This window comes from Phalaenopsis equestris, unplaced genomic scaffold (genome assembly GCF_001263595.1).
Source record: "Phalaenopsis equestris unplaced genomic scaffold, ASM126359v1 Scaffold223212, whole genome shotgun sequence".
Classification (NCBI taxonomy): domain Eukaryota; kingdom Viridiplantae; phylum Streptophyta; class Magnoliopsida; order Asparagales; family Orchidaceae; genus Phalaenopsis; species Phalaenopsis equestris.
Window position 1 is genome coordinate 514 of NW_018241342.1, and position 8,642 is coordinate 9,155.

Sequence of the window (8,642 nt, forward strand, 5' to 3'; positions counted from 1 at the left end):
TGCATCGAAAGGTGACAGGGCAAAATTTCATTTCTTGCTCGTTTTTGCTCCAGATTGCACCGTTTTTGCATCTTTTTGCTCCAATGACCATAATTCATCATACCTACAACAAAACATCAAAAATACTCTTTTTTAAAGTGCAATATCATAAAAATTAGTGTAAAATAGGTATGAAAATCTGAACATATTTTTCTTTGGTCACCTACCTAGATTCCTGCCGACGTTAAAATGAGGGAGCATCCTCGACAACCGCTGATCATCACCACAACAGAATACTACAAAATGAGTAAAGTGAACAAAAGAAAAGGGAATTTGAATTCTATGAAGAAGTTCAAGGAAGGTTTGTTAATATACAGGAAGGCTTAGAACTGTATACCAGAGTCTTCTCTGAAAGCGACAAAAGAAGTATTATCGACTGCATCTTTGATCTAAAAGAAAAGGGTCAAGCAGGCCTTCTGATGGAAAGAACCTATTCTGAGCCACGGAAATGGATGCGTGGAGAAGGCATAATCACCATACAATGTGGTTGTTGTTACAATTTCACCCAGGACAGACAAGGAAATCCCTCAGGGATTTTAAGACATGACGAGGTAGACCCGTTACCTCCCATGATAAAATGGATAATCAAGAGAATGGTCATATGGGTCCCAGCCGACTGTAGTCCCAACAGTTGAATCATCAATATATACAATGAAAGCGATTGCATTCCCCCACATATAGACCATCATGATTTTGTGAGACCTTTTTTACACAGTCTCTTTCATGAGCAAAAGCAACATTTTATTCAGAAAAGAAATATGGAATGGCCCCGGCGAGTTAAAATGATCTGTGGAGATTCCGTTACCAGTGGGTTCAGTTTTGGTTCTTAAAGGAAATGGAGCAGACATTGCCAAACATTGCATTCCATGGGTATGACACCGTAGCGTGTCTGTAACTTTCTGAAGAATGGATGACAACAAAATGCTATATGGATTTCAGCCAGTTCCAGAGTTGAAAGAGCTACTGCCTTACGAGTTATGAGAGGGTTGCACCTCTAAGCACATGCAAGGGGAACTCTTGTCCTGGAGCGTGGTTTAGTAGGCCAGCTCAATCAGGAGCTCACCCCCACCAGAGATGGACATTCAAGGGATACCTTTTGTACTGCATTTCAACATAACAGATATGATGATATATGTACCAGATATGCTCAACTTGTGATATGTACCCAACATGAGATATTTTCAGATGTACTTTGATGCGTTCAGCATATTATACCTTTTAATTCTTTGGCTTGTACTCAATCTGTAACACATGTTGAAGCAGATTAATAAAATTTCTTTCAGAATTTTGTCTGTTTGTTCAATTGCCCTTTTGTGCGATGGATAAAGAGCCATAGAACCATACATTGGTTATGAACTACAAAGAACAAAGAACAAAATAGTAAAAACTTAATAATAAAGTTCAAATAAAACACTCTTTTAAAAATCAATCAACCAACAAAAATTAAATTTTAGAAAACATATTTTTTTATTTAGAAAACATATTTTGAAAATTAAACATGATAAAAACAACAAGAAAAATGAAAATAAATTTGTTGAGTTGTTTCTTTGGATTTTGAAGTCTCTCACTCTTTGCTTGCGTAGCACAACCGTCCTTGTTTGCACTAAATCTCATAAAATTTCACATATCTTCCTCACCAATGTCAGCGTTATCACATGACACATATCTATGGGTTCAACACCATAAACTCTTTGTAAATTTCAATCTCATTTAGGAATCAGTTCCTAACTTCTGATTCCCTTCTTTCGAGGTCTATCCCTAACTTTCGATCCTCTTTTTGAGATTGATACTTAAATTTCAATTCTCATTTTGGAATCAGTCCCTAAATTTTGATTCCCCCTCCTTGAGGTCGGTCCCTAACTTCCGACCCTCCTTTTGAGATTGATCCCTACAATTCAATTCTCATTTTGGAATCAGTCCCTAAATTTTGATTCCCTTCTTTCAAGTTTGGTACCTAAATTCTGACTCTCTTTGACTCTCTTTTACCTAAATTTCAATTCTCCTTTCGGGATTAGTACCTAAATTATGATTCCTATCTTTTGAGTTCGGTACCTAAATTCCGACTCTCTTTTTGAGATTGATCCTTAAATTTCAACTCTCATTTCAGAATCAGTCCCTAAGTTCTGATTCCCTCTTTTTGAGGTTGATCAATAACTTCCAATCCTCTTTTTGAGATTGATACTTAAATTTCAATTCTCATTTCAGAATCAGTCCCTAAATTTTGATTCCCCCTCTTTGAGGTCGGTCCCTGACTTCCGACCCTCCTTTTGAGTTTGATCCCTACATTTCAATTCTCATTTTGGAATCAGTCCCTAAATTTTGATTCCCTTCTTTCAAGTTTGGTACCTAAATTTTGACTGTCTTTCTGAGATTGATACCTAAATTTCAATTCTCCTTTTGGGATTAGTACCTAAATTATGATTCCTATCTTTTGAGTTCGGTACCTAAATTCCGACTCTCTTTTTGAGATTGTGATACCTAAATTTCAATTCCCAACCCGGGGTCAACACTTATGTACTGATGTTCTGATTCCCTCTTTTTGAGGTTGATCAATAACTTCCAATCTCAATCCTCTTTTTAAGATTGATACTTAAATTTCAATTCTCATTTTGGAATCAGTCCCTAAATTCTGATTCCCCCTCTTCAAGGTTGGTCCCTAACTTCTGACCCACCTTTTGAGATTGATCCCTAAATTTAAATTCTCATTTTGGAATCAATCCCTAAATTCTGATTCCCTCCTTTCAAGTTTGGTACATGCATTCCGACTATCTTTCTGAGATTGATACCTAAATTTCAATTCTCATTTCGGGATCAGTACCTAATTTATTATTCCTATCTTTTGAGTTTGGTACCTAAATTCCGACTCTCTTTTTGAGATTGATCCTTAAATTTCAACTCTCATTTCGGAATCAGTCCCTAACTTCTGATTCCCTCTTTTTGAGGTCAGGCCATAACTTATGATCCTCTTTTTGAGATTGATACTTAAATTTCAATTCTCATTTTTAAATCAGTCCTTAACTTCTGATCCCAAAATTATGATTCCCCCTTTTCGAGGTCGGTCCCTAACTTTCGAATCTCCTTTTGATATTGATCCCTAAATTTTAATTCTTATTTTGGAATCAGTCCCTAACTTCTGATTCCCTTTTTTCGAGGTCAGTCCCTACCTTTCGATCCTCTTTTTTAGATTCATCCATAAATTTCAATTCTCATTTTGGAATCAGTCTCTAACTTCTAATTCCTTCTTTTCGAGGTCAGTCCCTAACTTCCGATCCTCTTTTTGAGATTGATCCTTAAATTTCAATTATCATTTTGGAATCAGTCCCTAAATTTTGATTCCCCCTCTTCAACTTTCGATTCTCTTTTTGAGATTGATCCTTAAATTTCAATTCTCATTTTGGAATCAGTTCCTAACTTCTGATTCCCTCTTTTTGAGGTCAGTCCCTAACTTCCGATCCTCTTTTTGAGATTGATACCTAAATTTCAACTCTAATTTTTGAATCAGTCCCCAACTTCTGATTCCCTCTCTCTCTTTTTTCGAGGTCGGTCACTAACTTCCTATCCTCTTTTTGAGATTGATCCTTAAAATTCAACTCTCATTTTGGAATCAGTCCATAACTTCTGATTCCCACTTTTCAAGGCTGGTCCCTAACTTCTGATCTTCTTTTTGAGATTGGTCCTTAAATTTCAACTCTCATTTTGGAATCAGTCCCTAACTTTTGATTCCCTCTAAATTATGATTCCCTCCTTTTAAGTTTGGTACCTAAATTCCGACTCTCTTTCTGAGACTGATGCCTAAATTTCAACTCTCATCTCAGGGTCAATATCTAAATTCTGATTCCTATCTTTCAAGATCAGTACCTAAATTATGATTCCCTCCTTTCGAGTTCGGTTCCTAAATTCTAACTCTCTTTCTGAGATTGATACCTAAATTTCAACTCTCATCTTGGGGTCAGTACCTAAATTTTAATTCTTATCTTTCGGGATCAGTACCTAAACTCTGACTCCCTTCTTTTGAGATCTATACCAAAATTCTAATTATCTTTTAAGATTGATCCCTAAATTTTAATCATCATTTCAGAATCAGTACCAAAATTTTGATTCATATCTTTCGAGGTCGATACCTAAATTATGACTCTCCTTTCCGGGATTGACACCTAAATTTTAATTTCCATCTTGGGGTCAGCACCTACATACTGATTCCCATCCTCTGTAAACACATGAAACTTGATAATTTGAAACCTACTCTTCGATCCCCAGCGAGGTTTCCACTCCTTGATTTCGAGCAAATACTCACCTGTTATACTCCTCTGCAGAAACAACTAGCACTCAATTTTACACTCCTTTCTAGGTTTGTTGACTTAGGAGTCTGTGTTGGTTTTATTGATCTCATCGGTCAACGACAATATGCGTGGTGTGCTTTGCCCAGCAAACCACACCTATTGGGGGTCCATTTGTTGACCTCACTTTTGGTTGAGGTTTAGTTCTCCCTCTTTAGTAGCCTAGGGTCTAGCCATAGGACCTTCCTGTTGACTATTCTTAGAAAACTAGAAAAGGAATCCTCACCATTAGAAATTCTAAACTCTTTTTTGCTCAACTTGAAGTTCCACATACTGGTCCTAACCTTTAGCACTTAGTAGGTGGGGTCAGTATGGAGGATCTCAAGATGAGTCCCTATAGGATTGTTTGACCTTAGGGTTGACTCTGGTGTTGGTCTAGAGCTAGTTCACTCCACTACAATCACTATCACCCTCAATCACTCACAATCCTAACCTAAATCTTAATTTGTTAAGTTTGATCACTTGACCTTTTGGGAGACTCATGTAGATGGTCCCCTAGACTCACTAGCCCTAGGCTAGGGTTTAGCTAAGACCAGTACATAGAGGACCCAAATGGGGATTTCATTGGTCCATAGCTCATGTAAGGTGGTTGACACCCCAATTCTACCAAAGTTTCCAATTTGGTCTTTTTACCCCCAAAACTACCCAAATTACCTAAACACCCCCAAATCCTAAATTTGGTCAAAATCCCAATTTCACCCAAAATACCCAAATTTGTTTCACTATCTTCTCAAATAAAGCCTTCATCTCTAAAGAGGTAACCCTTTCGATCTTCTTGCTCAATGAACAGAGCAGAATAACGTGGACTAAAAATAAAAATTATTTTCTTACTCCCGGATTTTTAATGAATTAAATACCCTATGCAATATTTCAATTCTCCATGACTAATATTACTCACCATGGCTTGAAATTTTGAGGGTTCATTCCTCATGACAGAGGCCATGTCTTCTGATTTTTCCAAGGTCAGAGGACACTTCTATGTTTCTAGTCCTAATTTTCAAGCTAAGGTGACCATTTTGGTTATTTTAATTATATAAGTCAAAATATCACTTGGAAAATTATGGGAATAATTTTAATAGGTTTCCTTTGGTCAGAGAAGTCTAGGAAAAATATCATGATGCTTTGAATTATTCTGTAAATTTCTATATTTAATTAAATATGAATATCTTGAGTTAACTTTTATAAATTATATATTTATTAAAAATCAACAAAATCAATCCCATGTTGTTCATAAAAATCATGTTTATTCACTGTAAAAATATAAAAATTATTTGACTTAGTCTAAGCACTAAAATGGATTTTTAAGGAAACCTTGTATTTTGGTATAAAAATATTTATAATAAATTAAGTAAGCTTAGAAAAATTATGAAAAGTGGTTTTCTGAGTTTCTTGTGATTAGGGGCACTTAAGAAAAATAAAAGTTATTTTTGGTAAAAATACTTGATTTTAGAGCCTTCTTTTAAATTTAAAATAATTAAAATAATTAAAAAACCCAAAAATACTAAAATACTTCAAAATGTGCCAAATTGCTCCCTAATCACTTGAGACCCATTGAAATATTCTTCCTAATTTTTCATGAATTAAAAATAATTTTTAAAAGCTTAAAAGTGAATTTTCCTTATTCTCCCATTAAAATAATTCTAATAAATTAATTCAAAAGATCATGAAATTTTACCTAAGTGTTTCTCTGACCTTAGGAGACCTCTAATAATTTTTCCATAAATATAAACTTTATTTTGGATAATTAAATAAATTAACCTTTGAAAATCCTTTCTTCTAAATTTAAATAATTATCTAAACTAAATTAAACTTGGAGAGGTCCACATATTCTCCTCCAACATTATAATTACCTCATGGATATGACACTCTAAACCCTCAAAGTCATTTGAGTTGTGTTTAGTGAGTTACGAGATGAAGTGCCCCAAGGGTAAAGTGGAAATTTTAGACTTTGGTGCCTTAATCAAAATTTAGGATTAAACAAAAGGAAAATGGGTAATTTTGATCTTAATAAACACATTTAGATGCTTAAAATACAATGGGATTAAAAGGTAGAAACTCACTCACCACCCTTGCACAACATCAACAAAATCATAATCCTCCTAACCTTCATGACTTGAAAGTCAATAAAGATCAGACGATTCTTAAGTGACAGGCTTAAGTCGGAATAATGAAAATTCACTTTTATTAAGCCTAAAGTTGAGGATGGTTTGACCATTTGATAAGAATACATAACATTTAATCCAAAATTTTATAATCACCTTTTCAATTATCATGACTGTTAAAGGCTTAGTAGTGACCTAGGCTCAATGTCTGAACTCAATTGATTAGATTTAGAAGATAACATAATTGGTGACTAACATCTTTAAACACTACAAGCCTGACCTTAATTGTGGGCACCATATTCTTAAATAACCTTGCCTTAGGGACACCCACCTTAGGGACACCCACTCACATAACTTTTAAATTCAACTTATTTTGACTGATTAAGTATCCTATCCCTGGGATAATTAAATTTTCAAGCTTCACTGAGTAACGGGCTAGCCACAATCTAAACTCAGATGATTAATGGAACAATATGATAAGTTCAAAAATGAACTCAAAATAATTCAAGAGATCTTCAAAATAGTTCAGGTCATACCCCGAACACTTTGAAATCTTTTGGATATTTTGAAGGACAAATTGAACTTGTCATATTTTGTTCTAAAATTTTGCACTAGGATCTTCCAAGACTCAATAAAATCATAGTCTGGGGTTTGGTAGCTAAACCTTCATCTACTCTTGTAATTTAAGTTCCTTGCAATATTATATACATGCCTTGCAAGTACTGACCTTTCAAGCGGTGGAACGAGGAGACTCGTCATGTACTCTTTTACATTTTACAATACTATCTTTTCTTGTACTTTCCACAATGTATTTTTATACTTACAAAACTTGCATGATAAACAACGATGTCACCCTGCATGAAAAGCAAAACTGCTAGGGTAGCCGTAAAACCAAAACCAAAACAAAAATCAACCAAGATAAATTTCACCGCCACAACATTCAAAATATAAAACAACTCAAAATTTAATTACAAACATCATAAAACAACAATTGCAACTAAATTAATGGGGCGATCGGGAATCCCTCAGAGGGGGTAACCTACGGTTACTAACGAGGCTTTTTGCGGTCTAAATGAAAGTATGAAACTCGTTAAGTTGAGTTTAGAAATTCATTTGGACTAAGTGAATCCAATAGAGAATCTGAAAGAAAATAGTGGTACCAGAACGAGAGAACCGTAGGATCCTAACCGGTGTTGCTCTAATCAACTTTAATATGCCCCAAAATATTTAAATGACCATAACCATAGGGACATCTAATTTGACATTATGACTTGACACATTAGAAAACTTAAACTCTTCATGGCGAGGAGCTTGGAGCTAGCACTGTGGGTAGCACAACCATCTTCAAAAACAAGAGGATCTACAACGACACATTTTTACTTATAATTAAACAACCAAGCTATAGGATTTCGAGGTTGTTTGCTTATGCAACATAAATCTTCAACTCATCTTTAGGCATTTATATGACCCTGTTGTTTGAAATAAACCCTAACTCATCTTAGGATTATGAGGTTGTCATTCGTTACGACCTGAATCCTCACATCTTCCAGGCGATTTGTGTGATCATTTTACATGAATGTAAGCCCTAAACTAATAAAATTAGCAGGATGAAACATTTAAATATTTCTCCTTTGAACTGAAGCCAAACTATAGGGTAGCATGGGAAGTCACTGAGGTTCTTCTGCAAATCTATGACATCCCCTAGTTCTTCCTTCTTTAGACCCTACAACAAAATGCTCTAAATTTGAGTCATTCCCCTTTCATACCTCTACGTTTGATCTCGTTGAAAAGTTCTATCCTTTTGACCTCTTTGAAGACAATATTTCCTGATTTTTATCGAGAGTTTTCTTAGATTACTTCGGTTATCTAAGATGTAATTAACTATAGGGGCTTGCTCTTATAGGAAACTTTTCTGAACCCAGCTTAATATAAACCCTATTTAATTCTTCGTATTAAATAGGGGAACTTGTCGGCAAATAAAAATGATTTCACAGACCAAATGAATGTCATATATTTCTTAGTTTATTTGATCGAGCCTCATCCTCAAGTCTTGTGTTTATTTTTCGGGATAAATACATAGCTTGAGGTGTAGTGTTCTTTAATTTGAACTATGAAAGATATGAGATCAGTTTGATTTCATATTTTTCTAAAATTATATATATAT